Source organism: Saccopteryx bilineata, chromosome 2 (assembly GCF_036850765.1).
Source record: "Saccopteryx bilineata isolate mSacBil1 chromosome 2, mSacBil1_pri_phased_curated, whole genome shotgun sequence".
NCBI classification, from domain to species: Eukaryota; Metazoa; Chordata; class Mammalia; order Chiroptera; family Emballonuridae; genus Saccopteryx; species Saccopteryx bilineata.
This window is the reverse complement of record NC_089491.1, coordinates 47622051-47636827: the sequence shown is the minus strand read 5'-3', so window position 1 is coordinate 47636827 and position 14777 is coordinate 47622051. Positions and strand designations below refer to the sequence as shown.

The 14777-nt window shown below is 38.6% G+C and overlaps 1 pseudogene; it reads left to right on the top strand.

The window, feature by feature from the left end:
* The first annotated feature begins 2694 nt into the window (after positions 1-2694).
* Positions 2695-3329, top strand: LOC136322839 (nascent polypeptide-associated complex subunit alpha pseudogene; annotated as a pseudogene).
* Positions 3330-14777: the final 11448 nt, after the last annotated feature.

Sequence of the window (14777 nt, the reverse complement as noted above, 5' to 3'; positions counted from 1 at the left end):
CTTGCATAAAATTGTCAAGGAATGAATGAACCAGGCACCGCACCTTTGGACTTCAGTCCATTGGAAGGAGTTACTGCTTATTTTTTATTTTTTATTTTTCTATTTTTCTGAAGTTGGAAATGGGGAGGCAGTCAGACAGACTCCTGCATGCGTGCCCGACCGGGATCCACCCGGCACGCCCACAAGGGGGCGATGCTCTGCCCATCTGGGGCGTCACTCTGTTGCAACCAGAGCCATTCTAGTACCTGAGGCAGAGGCCATGGAGCCATCCTCAGTGCCCGGGCCAACTTTGCTCCAATGGAGCCTTGGCTGCAGGAGGGGAAGAGAGAAACAGAGAGGAAGGAGAGGGGGAGGGGTAGAGAAGCAGATGGGTGCTTCTCCTGTGTGCCCTGGCCGGGAATCGAACCCGGGACTCCTGCACGCTAGGCCAATACTCTACCACTGAGCCAACCGGCCAGGGTCAGGAGTTACTGCTTTTATTCATAACTAGAACCATACCATGAGAGGAGATAAAAGCAATATGGACCTTGAACTTCTTGTGGTCAAAGTTAGGATACTTTCAAATACAACCATCAAAGAGTTCACCTCACATTCCACTTCAAAGCCTAGTCATACTTAAACAAATATGTAATGTTGTTGTCCATTGGAACACAGTAATTTAAAAGTGCCATAAGCCAAGGATCTATAAAAAAAAAAGGGGGGGGTAGGTAGTATTAAATATATACATGAGTTTTCGTTCATGTTTACAAGAAAATTTTACGTATTTATTAATATAAAGTATTTTTTTAAGTTAAGTACATTCTAAGCTATAATTATAATCCACACTTAAGTCATGCATTACAAAATATAGAATGGGCTACAGAAGATAGATTTAGAATAATGACTTAGTTTATTCAGGCTGCAATAAAGTAATACCAATATGGTGGTCTGTAAACAACAGTGATTAAAGTATTCATATAAATGATAGTATATTGTATGAAAATAGAGAAAATAGGTGAGGTAATATGTAAATTACATATATCTTGTAAGTGATTTGTTACATAAAAGGTAAAATTGTGTAGTTGCATTATTTTGTTTGTTATATTTTATTGGAGAACAGAACACTATCAAATCAATATAGTTAGAGCCTGACCTGTGGTGGCACAGTGAATATAGCGTTGATCTGGAATGCTGGGGTTGCCAGTTCAAAACCCTGAGCTTGCCCAGTCAAGGTACATAGGACAGGCAATCAATGAACAGCTAAAGTGAAGAAACTATGAGTTGCTGCTTCTTGCTCCTCCCTCTTCTCTCTTGTTTCTCTGTAAAACCAAAAAGTAAAATACTTTAAAATAAATAAATAAATAAACAAATCATGACAAGGGCAGGAGGAATCTGTTTGGGGCTGAAAGTTATTTAGTCACACAGGTGTGGTAGAGAAGAAGAAAAAAAATTGGCACACTAGAAATCATTCCCGAGAATGAGGAACTGCAGAGGCATTTTTAAAACCTGTGCAGAACACAAGACTGAAGCCATATGGGAAAACATTTGTGGATAAAAGCATGCAAAATCCACACGTTCTCTGTTGTATTCTTCACCAGTTCTATCTTCCACATAAACACATCGTCTGCCTTACTACTGCTCTCCTCAGTGCACTCGGCTCCTTTCTGGCAGCATGGAGGTTTGACCCTCAAGAGTATATGATAAGGGTATGAGAAACTCTTCTCTATAGATTCCTTATTTCAGACATGGGTGTATATTTTTTTCTGAGAAAGAAAGCATTTCTTAAAGTGAAGGGCTCGTAATTTCAGAGCTCTGCCTCCACACAGAAGACCGCTGCTTTAAAAATGCATTACCTGAACTGCTTTAATTGGCATTATCCGGCTCTATTTCTAACAGATTGAGGACGTGATAGACATATTAAAGCAGAGTTCTCCCAAACAATTAAAAAAAATTTTTTTTTCTATATTTGTTCAGATTATTAGGAAACAGAAAAATGTAGACTCATATCTTCTGGGAAACTTAGTAAACTATTGGACAGCAAGACCTAACAGGCTTAACAGTACGCAGTTCTTTGAAGTTGTATTTGGCAAAGCTTTGAGACTGGAAGCTAGCTAATACAGGTCTACTCTACTTTACTATAATCTTGGAGTCAGATATGTTTCAGGATTTAGATAATTTTTCAAATACAAAAATGTTTATGGCAAATCTTAGCTACCTTAGTTGGTTAGTGTGTTGTCCCTATATGCCAAGGTTGTGGGTTTGATCCTTGGTCAGGGAATATACAAGACTCAACCAATAAATGCATAAGTAAATAAAACAACAAATCAATATTTCTTTCTCTCTCTCTCTCTCTCTCTCTCTATCCTTCCCTTCTGCTCTCTCTAAAAATCAATCAATCAATCAATAAAAAGTTTATGGCATATTTGTTGCATAATATATAACTTCCCACAAATAGGTCTGAAGTAACATCCTATAACTAAACACACAAACATTTCTGCAGTAAAGTCACAGTAAGTTATTATTAATAAAGTCTGAGTAGCCTCATATGACCTCAAGACAGGTATTGAATCCAAATAAAAAGACTGAATTTTACAGATTTATGGATTTTGGAATGACAGCTAAAGATTGTCAACCTGACCTTCTGCAACAGGCATGGGTCATGCTCTCACTCACTCTCTTTCTGCTACCATCTTGGTTCCACATTCCCCACACAAAATGCCCAATGAAGCCACAGGAACCATCCCTACGACAGAGCAGGAGTCACCACAACCCCAGGCTGAGACAGGGCTTGAATAGAATCTGACAGTGATGAATCAGGAGTAGAGCTCCAGGAACAATATTCTATACAGGCAACCACACAACAAGTCCATCTGATGGCAGCAGCTGAAATTGATGAAGAACCAGTCAGTAAAGCAAAATGGAGCTGGAGTGAAAAGAAGGCTATGTCCAAACTGGGTCTTCAACAGGTTTCAGTGGTTGCTAGGGTCACTATCCAGAAATCTAAGAATATTCTCTTTGTCATCACAAAACCAGATGTCTACAAGAGCCCAGTTCAGATACCTATGTAGTTTCTGAAGAAGCCAAGATCAAGGATTTATCTCAGCTAGCACAGCTAGCAGCTGCTGAGAAATTCAAAGTTCAAGGAGAAGCCGTCTCAAACATGTAAGAAAAAAATAGACTTCAACTGCACAAGAGGAGAGTGAAGGGGAAAAGGTTGATGAAACAGATGTGGAAGTTATGGACATAGAATTGGTCATGTCATATGCAAATATGTCAAGAGAAAGGTAGTGTGAGCCCTGAAGAACAACAGTAATGATATTGTAAATGCTGTTATGGAATTAGCAATATAACCATCTAAAAAGGAGGACTTATTTTTTTTTTTTGGTTTAAATTTGTACTGTTTCTATAATTAATAAAGTTATGGCATATTGTGGGATAAAAAAAATTTTCCAACCAGAAAAACAAAAATTATTCCTATTGTTTACTGTTATGACTATTAGTATTGTCTATACCACTGCATTTACTGCTTATTATGTGACAGACACATCATAAGTGGTTTATTAAACACTGTCTAAATTGTCACAATAATATTTTATATACACAATTAAAACCCATTTTTAGAAACTGAGTCAGATATCATACTTGTAAAGATTCTATTCTATAAATGTCCAATCCAAAATCCATTTTTGTAAGATTTTCCACTAACTCTTTCTTCTCTTTTTTTATTGAGTACTGTTTACTAAATGTCTACTGTATATCAGGCATTTTTCTTGACACTGAGTAGAAAACAAGGAACAAAAATGTTCTGCTCTCTTGGGGGAGGGAATAGACAAGTTAAAATAAATTTTAAAAACTCTAAAGTAGTAATAAAAATAATGTAGGACAAGGAAGGGATAAGAAATGATGTGTAGACACAGACATATTTACTAAAGGGTCATGAGCAAAGGCCTCCCTAACAGCATTGAACATAGACCTGCATGAATCGAAGGAGGTGTGGTAACTGGGGAAGAGCATTCCAGGCAGTGGGAAGGGGAAATGCAAACAGCCAGAGGTACAGGACAGCCAGATGAAACACCAGTATGTTCCATTATGTCCCTGTGTGTTGCCAGTATGCCCCTTGTAATACTTGGAACATACTTACTATGAAAAAATATTTAATATTTATCTGAAATGCAAATTTAAATGAGTGTCTTGAATTTTTGATTTCTCAATCTGGCAACCTTTTTCAGGTAAAAATGTGTTTGCTTTATCACGGGAACAGCAAGGAGGAATAAGAGGGCCAAGGTAGCAAACACGGAGTGGTCTCAAGGAGATCAGGATGGTAGTCGGGAGCCACATGTTTCTCCAGAGCACTGGAACGTGGCCGATCAACAAAGAGATGTGCCATGAGTCTGAAGGACACCCTGAATGGCAAAGACTTTGCATAAAATTAAAGGTGAAGTCCCTCATTGATAACTGTTTCATGGTTACATTTTGAATAGAAAATATTGAAAGTATATTAGGTTAAAATATATTATTTAAATTAATTTCACTTCTTTTTATTTGTTAATGTTTCTACTAAAACTTCAAACTTACTTACAGGGCTCACATGATAAGACTGTTGGACAGTGCCCGGTGAGAAGGAAAATGGCTGGTGGAGAAAGGAAGCCGTGCAGAGTCTTGAGGACTATGGGAAGGACTTTAGATTGTACTTGATTCGGATGGAAAGGTATTGGAAGGTTTTATTGTAAAAGTGACATGATCTGACAGATTTTGAAAGAATCGCTGGAATTGCTATCTTCACTCCCCTCCAATGAAGCCCCAGCTAAGGTGACAAACACAAATGCTTCTATAGGCGACTACTGTTTACTCTCTACAGAAATTATCACTTACTTTCTCGCCTTGTCTCCTAGGTCCCAGGTAAATCATCACATTGATTGAGATTTCCCAGCACAATTGACTTACAGTCTGTTGTTCTAAATCCTGCTTCCCAAAGTCACAGGTTCAAAAATATTCTTGGAAAAGCTACCATGTGCCAGGCATTATTCTAAGTTCTAGGAATACAGTCATAAAAGAAGGAAAAAGAAGAGGCAATAAAAATTATGTGACATAGGGTTTATATTTTAGTGGAAACAGTCTATAAAGAAAGTAAAAACAAAAAACCCCGATATATAGTGTATTAGATTTAAAGTGGTACAGTAAAAAATAAAACAAACGATGGTTAAAGAATGCCAGAGCAGAGTGGATTAATTTTATTTTAAAAAGACTAATGTGTAGGAAAGCCACACATGAAACAGGGGAGTGAGGGACCCACACGATATTGGGGGAAGAGAATTCCAGGCAGAAAAGACAGCTAATGTATAGGCTGCGAGACTGAGACTTGGCCTGCTGGAAGAACAGCAGGGAGGCCTCGCTGGACAGAGCAGAAGGAAGAGTAGCAAATAAAGTATGCTTTGACAAAACCACCTGCTTTAATGCTCCTGAAGTCCAATTAGAGGTAATTGGCTTCGTGGAATTGTGAAGTTCTGGGAAAGCAAAATGAGTTCTGAGTTCTACTCGTGAATAGTCTATGAATACCCAAGCACAGGGCTGTCTTGAAGCACACATAAATTTCTTGAATGGTGAAGTCCATTTTAAGAGGATGCATGTGAAACCTGAAGCAGAGGTGAAGGGTTGAACCAGATATGTTCTTAACTGACATGGCTTCCATCATCTAACTTTGCAGCTACAGAATGTACCTAGTGCCTCCCACCAGAGATGGTGGGTCACTGCATCATTAGCGCCTACATAAGAATTTTAAAATAAATGCACCCTGAGCTGGACTTACCCTTTTGGGAGATAGGCAGTAAGTACCCAGGGCTTGAGGATTGAGGGTGTAGTGCTTCAGAGAAAGGTTCATATAAAAAGGCAGAAAAAGCAACTGGTCTATAAGGAAAGTAAATCAGAGACAAATAGGGGATTTCAAAAGATGTTATGTTCATAGAACAAAAGCAGGCTAACATGAAAAGGAAATTAATTAGAGGATTGAGAAAATGTATACAAGTCATTACCAAAATATGAAATTTATTAAATAGGTTGATTAGCACAGGGCAGTGAATGGTATCTTCTATTGCTAATAAGTGGAAAGAAAAAAGAAAAATATTACTGCGGGATAAGCGGGACCAGGAGTGACAGGTGTGGAAAAAGTAAGAGGGACAGGAGGGGAAGCAGACAAAAGAACTCGTGCAGGGACAGAACAAGACACTCAAAGTGGTTGAAATTTTATCCAATAGTTAATTTTTCACAATCAAAAAGGCCAGAGGGAAGCAGCAGCCCTCTGTGGGTCCTCCAGGTAATCAGGACCTCTTTTGTGCATTGTGTGCAACAGCAGGATGCGACAAGGAGTAAGGAGACATTACACAGAAGAAGCAATATTTGGAAGGAATAAAAGACTATTGGGAGAAAGAAATACGAAAGTAAATAAGGTACATACATTTAAACTGCACAGTGCAAGTTGGCCTGCTGGCCCGTTGGTTATCCATTGGACACCCACCGAGACATATACTCTGGCTCTGCCACTGGGAAAGTGCGACTCCACCAATATAGAATGATGCAATAACTGAAATCAGTATTTCTAAAATGCGTTCTGGGGATGTTGCCCTTTTTACATGTTTTGTGATAACAATGTCCAGTGACCTAATATGTTAGGAAAACACTGCAAAGTATATCCTTGTCTTAGCGATTCCTAACTATGCTACACATTCAAGACTTTGGGAAGTCCTGAGGTAAGAAAACCTGGAGAACTTTGTTTAATTCACCATGTCCCAAATTTACTTGGCTAAGGAATCTTTTTATTCACCTAACATGCGCATATGTACCAGAATTAATGAGCCATAGAGTCTGCTGTGGGGAAATAACCCTGGATGAACTTTCTGAGCATACTAACTCGGGCATGGCTAAGGGAGAACCACAAGAGCGCCCGTGTGCTGTCCTTCCGGACCCCCATGCACCTCAGCACACTTAAGGTTTCATAAAGCATCAGCCTGCTTAAAAGAATGATCCCAAACTAGAACTCATCCAAACGGAGCTTAACACTATAACCTGGGCCCTTCTGTTCCCTCATCCGCTTCTTAACACTCTTTCCCTAACAAACGGGAGAACTATCAGTGATGTATCCATCAAAAATACAGAAAGGAAGGAAGGAAGGAAGGAAGGAAAGAAGGAAGGAAGGAAGGAAGGAAGGAAGGAAGGAAGGAAGGAAGGAAGGAAGGAAGGAAAGGAGGGAGGGGAGGGGAAGGGAGGGGAGGGGAAGAAGGAAGGAAGGAAAGAAGGAAAGAAGGAAAGAAGGGAGGGAGAAAGGGAGGGAGGAAGCAAAAACTTCTCAAAACCTCTCTCCAGCATTTAAAATAATCTACATTTCTCTTTATTTTTCCTCTCACAGCCAAATTTTCTTTCATTAACCATTACCCAAAAATTAATTTTAAAAAATGTAAATTACAAAATAAAACTGGTTATGAAATCACCGAAGCACAGTACAAAGGAAAAGTGTGAAATAAATTCTGTGGCAGGTGAGGTCATTGGCACCTGGGGGTTTGCAAAACACAGAAACCTCAGAGGGATGCTTGAAGGGTTGGTAACACTAAAACAAACAGAATAGGAACAGAGGTTCTAGAAAACAGGATGCCACATTCTGAGCAGAAAAAACAGGCCATGGGCATCTAAGTCTTTTTCTCTTCTCCTATTATATATAACTTCCCCCTGGCTTTAGTAACAGATTTTGTATTTAATATGCATACTTTTGTTTTCCACAAACATATGCATATCTGTCTATTCCATTATAGATTTTTTTCTATATTAAATGTTCAAAGGACAGTAGATTCGCATGTTCAGACATTTTCTTTAGCTAAGGAAATGTCAAAACAGAAGAATTGTCTTTTCTTCTTGAGGTTTCTGAGGTAACAGGAGGAATATCTTTTTAATTCAGAGAAAACTACATGTAAAAAAAAACAAGTAGCAGAACCTAACAGAATTTTGGTATGCCTTGTCTTGTCACTCACTGAAATGTGACAATGACAAACTTTTTTAGCCTAGTTGAATTTTGGTTTCCTCATATGTTAAACAAACAAATAAGCGATCTAAGCTGGGGGTGATCAAATAGTAATCAATGGGCTATATCCACAAATAACATTTTATTGGAGCATAGCCATACCCACTTGTTTATGTATTTCCTATGGCTGGCTCTATTCCAAATGGCAGAGTTGAATACCGTTGAGTAGTTGGGACAGAAACTGTATGTTCTATACAGCCTAAAATATTTTCTCTCTAGCTATACAGAGAAAGTTTGTTTAAGTTTTTGCCATCTATGACATCCTGTACACTGATTATCGCCCCACAAGAGACTTAACCGTTGTCATTGGAATACAGGTGTTGGGAGCAGAGTAAATGGCCTGAGTAAACCACCCCAAAATAAATATTTCATGCACCTTTAGTCAATTGCTTTGCCACCCACAGCATTTTGACAATGAACCACACACCAAATTGCTGTAACTAGTGCCAAGGAAATACATTTTGAAAACAAAGCTTGCTTTCTGGTCTGTGCCTTATGAAAATGTATGATGTGAATTGCCCTCAAATAAGGTGAGTGTTGTGCTGTGTCTCCAGCTTTGAATCCCAGAAACCACAACATTCCTCAGCTCAGCCTCCTCCAGAGAAGAGGGATAGCTTGCCTTGCCAACCAGATGAACAAACTCTGACATTTTATTTATTTTGTTTTCTGGAAACACTCAAAGGGAAAGGGGTCCCCAAATTTTCTGCAGCTGCTGTCTGGATCATTTTTAAAAAATATACCCAAGAAAGCAGCTTGGGTGGCCATGGAGAATGATTGAATCAGCCTGAATTTCACATATTGGGCACTTTGAACAGTTCGCAGTGATCAGATTATCCACAGGGTCCTGACCATGTCTAACAGCCCACTCACGACTGCCTCCATATTATTACCTAGGATTTGCTACAACACTGAAGGGATTTCCTGGATGATGTTCCCCTCTTAACATTTAACCCAATACATTGAAAGACAAGCTCCCATTCCAGCATTGACATCAGAGTAGAATTCATCTAGAAAAATGTCAAGAACATAAAAACTCAATCACCAAGTGATTGCAGACACTAAACCTCAGAGTCTCAGAAAGAGTCTAAATTTTACAAGAGAACATTTCTCACTGTGTTTGAGTTTGAATGAAAGGTGTGCATGTTCTATCACACAGTGACATGCACAAGGTACCAATTTTAAATAATTAATAACTGCACAGGAAATTAAAAATAACAAACAAGAAAAATCAATTATACGAGAATTTTTTAGTAGTTCAATAGGAATGTGCTGCTGGTAAGTTCTAAGAGATGTCAATGAATTGAGTTCTTTTGACCCAATGCTGCCTGCATTCAGTCCCTTATTTCATAGAGGATATGAGAAACTGAGATGGACCCTTATAGGGATTAGAGTAGGTTTATTTATTCTAATAAATAATACATCCTTACCCATTTTTTTATGTTGGGATAAGATCCTGCAATGCAAATAACTATTTTGATGAGAAAATAATTTGAGAAGTTGACGAAAATTTAGGTGACCAGACCACGAATCTGAGCACAGAAGTCTGAACAGTTAACACAGCTCAGCCTGGGGCTCCATTCCCTGCAATCCTTCTCTCTCAGAGAAAAAGAAGAGAAGCAACATGAGAGGGAATTCAGGGAAACAAATTCCAAACCATCTCAAGTCTCTGCTTCCTACAACAGCATCCTGAGAATCTAAAGCTGCTCTTGTGGTGAGGAGGAAGACAGGGCAGGCTTTGGATTTTCTGAAACATCAGCTCCCCACCTCCAATGCAGGTGCTAGAAAATTAACACTGACTGAGTGCCAACTTGTATTAGGTACTATGAACACATCATTTCATATAATTGTCATAATGCTTCAAAGCGGATGTTACTATATGATGATCAACCTTATTTCATGGATGAGGGAATTTAGGTTCAACCCAAGGACACTGATGAAAGCAATAGATTTAGTAGAAGCAAAGAAGAGATTGGAATTTAACTCTCTTTTGTTCCAAAATGCTTGCTAATGCCACTATTTCCTGTGGTGGGAGCCCTCTTCCTTCAGAGTCAAGGTTTCAGGAGAGAATCCTTCCCATTCTCTTTGCTCCATAGAGGAACCCTCTAATGTGAAGTGGACAGGGACTGGCATTCTCTCCAGAAGTATCGTTGTCACATGCTCTCAAACCCCAAAACTTCGACTTATAAGTTGCCGTGGCCTGGAAAGACTCATTAGAATCAAGACCAATTACAGAATTTTACTGCTTTATTTTGTCCTAAGTCTACAGTCACTCCTTGGAAGTGTGTAATATATCTTGCCAACTGATATGCAAAAGTTGTATCTGTTACTTCAATACAGGTAACTGCATAGTAGGGTGCTGGTTTGCACAGTGTGCAGCTGTGTGGCCCTGGCCACCCCAAAAAAGAAAGAGGAACTATCTCTTTCTTTTCATTTTCAACACTCTTCACGAGGCAGAGACAAACACTGCACTGCTCTCAGGGACAGAGCTGTCTCTCCTATCTAAATCATAATGCAGAGATGACAGTAGAGCTGTCATTAATCTCAGCAAGTCAGACATGTGGAAGACCAGGAGAATCTGAGCTAGTGAGAAGTTCAAATTCTATAGTCTTCAAAAAATTACTACTTCAAAGAATTTAACACATGCACACACACATTTTGGATGTGTGTAAGTAAAGAAAGCATGGGAAAGTAGGCAGTTGGGAACTTGAGATTTTTTGATTAGGCAATTTTGATAATAAACTAAGAATAATTTATATAATTTAGTTCTTCTGAAGTGCTTGAAAGTCATTTCTTTCCAATGGCATGTGAGAAATCCCACCCTTTTTATCTTGATTGCACTCTTGTTCTCTTTAGAACATTTTAAATGTAATGTATAAAAGTCACTGGGTCTAAAGTGGTTCATCACAAACTTCAAACATAGGAAACCTGATTAACCAGATTTTTGTAGAAACTAAGGCATATCTGGGAAAGGGTTGGTAAATAAGCACTACTTCTCTACCCTAAAATCAGTGTCTAAAGGTTCCTCTGATTATCCCAATCTGGAAAAAATACAAGGACCCCTGTAAACCTGGTGACATGACTGTCCCATGAAGGGAAACTGAAGGGCTTGCAGCAGGATCATGGGGACACTTACCCATATACTGTTATACATTTTGATTTTGAATCAGGTGCTTTTCTTATTCAAAATCATTGAAATGAAATGTCTAAATTAGGATTCAGTGTCACTTTTTATTCACTACCCCTGACAAGGAAGCCATTTGTTTTGCATTTATTCTCCTTGTGTATTTGTCATGGCTTTCAAAATCTTCAAGGAATCCCATCTCTCTGTTCCTGTCTCTAAACCATGTCCATTTCTTTTGTGGTAACTGAAATGTCCTTCAGCACTTTGCACATGATAATGCCGTCTGTATTTGGATCATAAATCTGAAAGGGTGATTGACAAGGGAGGCTGGTTGAGTTTTGGTTCTGATGGCTGACAGCCTTGGTTAGAATCTTGACTTTTGCCTCTGACTAATTTTATAGCATTGGCCAGGTCCCTAAAATATCTCAACTCAGTTTTCTCATTTCTGTAAAGAGGATAATAATAATACTGATTGTTGTGAAACTGGCAAACTGTATATGACTAAATAAATAATTATTATTAGATGTAGTATTATTATGCCTTTGTGTTTAATAGAGTATATAATTCTCACACTTTAAATACTTAAATTCAAGTAAATCATGTTAGTTTATAATATTTGACTGAAGCAAATAGAAAATAAGAAAACAGTTGCCTATAGACAGTGATGGGACTTAGAAAAGATGGGTAAATGGTAGCTGTCATCTAAAAGTTATATATTTTTTCCTATTGCCTCCCCCACAACCAAACAAAGAAGAAAATACAGTAAAAACTACTTAAGATCATCTCCATCTGCCTTGATTTTCATGGGTTGTTTTCTTGAAACATTGCCAACCAGAGTATGGAATCCAGGTTCCGTCATTTAGATGTGGTTTTCACCCTGTGTTTTTCTCCATGGTCCTTTGGTTTTGATCTTTGGTTCTCACTATTTCTAATTACTTGGAAGTAATCCACAGCCCTCGCAGAACCCAGCCTCCATCATTAGCCACTTGCCTGTCTGGCAAGCCCTGCTTCAGAGAGGAAGCGAGTAGAAAGGCTTTCATGGTTGGAGTCAGTAAACCTTCCTGAATGTCCAACACATGTTGAGTTGTGTTCTCAGGCAATATGGCGTACATGCACGCCTATGTCCTAGACATAAAAGAAACAATAGATTTGGCTCTATTCCCCTGTAGTCTTGTACAGAGTCAAAATGAAATGCAGAAAGGCAAACTCTAGGATATATACAGATGTACTTTGTCTTGTGCAACCTTGGGTTGAAACACACAATCTGAGCCAGTTCCCTTGCTTCCCTCTCTCTTTCTCTTGTTTCTCAACAAATGCTTCATCCATTATTTTTAATTTAAATGTATTTTCTGGCAGGAAGCTCATCTGGCACACATATTTTAACCAATTCTCAAATAAATAATAAATAAATAAGTATGTCTGTCCCCAAACTCCTGAGTGGAGCAGACTGTGGGTGGTCATTCTGAGGTTAGACTCCAGGGCAGAAAACACCCAGCTCGTACTTTTCAAAGTGCCAAGCAGCCAATTAACTAATCACACTAATACATTCTTTTAATCACCATGGCTGAACAGTTCAGCATTACCACATGTAGAATACATTTCACACAACTCTGGGAAAGTGTAAAATGGTCGCATAAAAGGAACAAAACAGAATTTAACAATATGCCAGCAATAAAGGACAATTTTGCTTTTTGCCATAGAGCCTGGCCCTTATATCTATACCCATTTTATAGGCTTAAGAGTAATAATAAATGCAGTCCAAAAAGTGCAAACATTTTATCTTCTCTGATAGGAAGAACAGAGACATCTTTTTTTGCTTGCTGAAACTTGGCTGTTAAACCCAGCAGTAAAGTGTTCACAGGCAGACTGTGGAGGAAGAACACCTGAATTCTGGGGGAAATGCATCATTCATCACTTTTTTCTTTAAATATGCACAAATATTTTTTTCTATCGTCTGTGCCTTTTTATAGGCTGTTAATGATGAGAGAACTTGATCAACTACAGGCCAACTTTCACATTTAGAATGGATAAGAGGAAGGCAACAAATGCCAAACACGTGTCTTCCACCACCAGCCAGGGAACGGCTTTTTGTTAAATTTTATAAACTTTCAGATTCACATTGAGTTGGAAGAGAACTCACATTCGCACAAGTATGCCTTATTTTGCACACTACTGCTACTAATAATAAACAGTAAATGGTTGGACTAATTCTTCCTCTCCTTCTGGAAAAGATTAACGTTCTTGCCATTTGTTTTATATTTTCTGGAAACTGGGAACTCCTAAGGTCATCATGTACAATTTCTCAAATATTCAAAGTCCAGATTCCTGTTAAGAAATGCAGGAGACTTATGGATAGGACATCCTCTTCCATGAGGGATACTTTGGGGATGCTAGATTTGACTCTGTTGTAGCTAGTCACATGGCCCCATGGTTCCCAGCTGAGTACCAAGACACCTGGAGCTTCTGGCGCAAACTTTGATGCTGCAAGATATTTTAAATTTTAAAGGGAAAACCCAGCTCTCCAACACCACAAAAACTACTACTATTATAATTTAATAATTGCTTAAACCCATTTATTTAAAAAATAGAATGATCAGGCTATTTCATATGGGCTAGGAATACCATGAAAAGAAATTATTGTGACACTAAGGGTATCAGGAAACTTTCCAGAAAGTCTGGGAACATCAAATGTAGTCCTATTTATGTGAACCCCAAATTCAAGAACATAGATTTATACATGGCCTCTGACACTTTCTACATGCTGGAAAGCATATCATGGAGAATAAAGAAACCCTCATTTACATAGTACTTACAGGAGAAGTTGCAGAGCAGGGTCTTAGCTACCTCTTGGCCTCTACTCTATGTTGATTGCTGTTTCCAATATCCTAAGGACTTCCTGTGAAGGGAATGAGCAAACAGCTCCCAGCAAGGAGGTAACAATGAACCTGAGTTTTGTGCTGCATGCTGTTCAGCAGAGGATGCATTGAACATAAAAGTGAGATGACATCTGTTGCTTTTCATTCCATCTTTGTCCTCTAATGTATCTCTAGAGGAGCTTAAGCACTTCCCTTGTAACAACTTAGTCTGGAAAGACTTGTACAAAACGACAGATGCCAGTAATTTTGCAAGGATGATGTGTAGTGCAGCCTTTCAAAAGACACAAGAAGACTGGCATGAGTTGGCTATTATGCCTCACAGGAAACTGAAATCTGTCTAAGAAGCAAGAGATACCTGAGATCCCAAAATCTGTGGAAGTAAATTTGACCCAAGGTTATTGTAGGCTGTCTGGAATATCAAGACCAGTAGTTAAAAGAAAAAAGATTTTGGTCACAATCCTACAAGGAATAGCTGATTAAATTTGGACACAAGGAATGGCAAAAACATTGTTAGTTTAGTAATGAAGACTTGATAAGGGAGAGGGGAATCTCTGGGCAGAAACAAACCTATTTTTTAATTCTACTATGATGGCCAACTTGGAGTCAATTGATTAACCTGTATCTTTTGCCTTTCACTGGCTACTTAATGTGCCATTCATTTCTTTGTAGTTAGTGCTACAACGCTGGAAATAGGAAACAAGTTGTTATTAATTTAAATCTTACTCGTGCTCTTGTA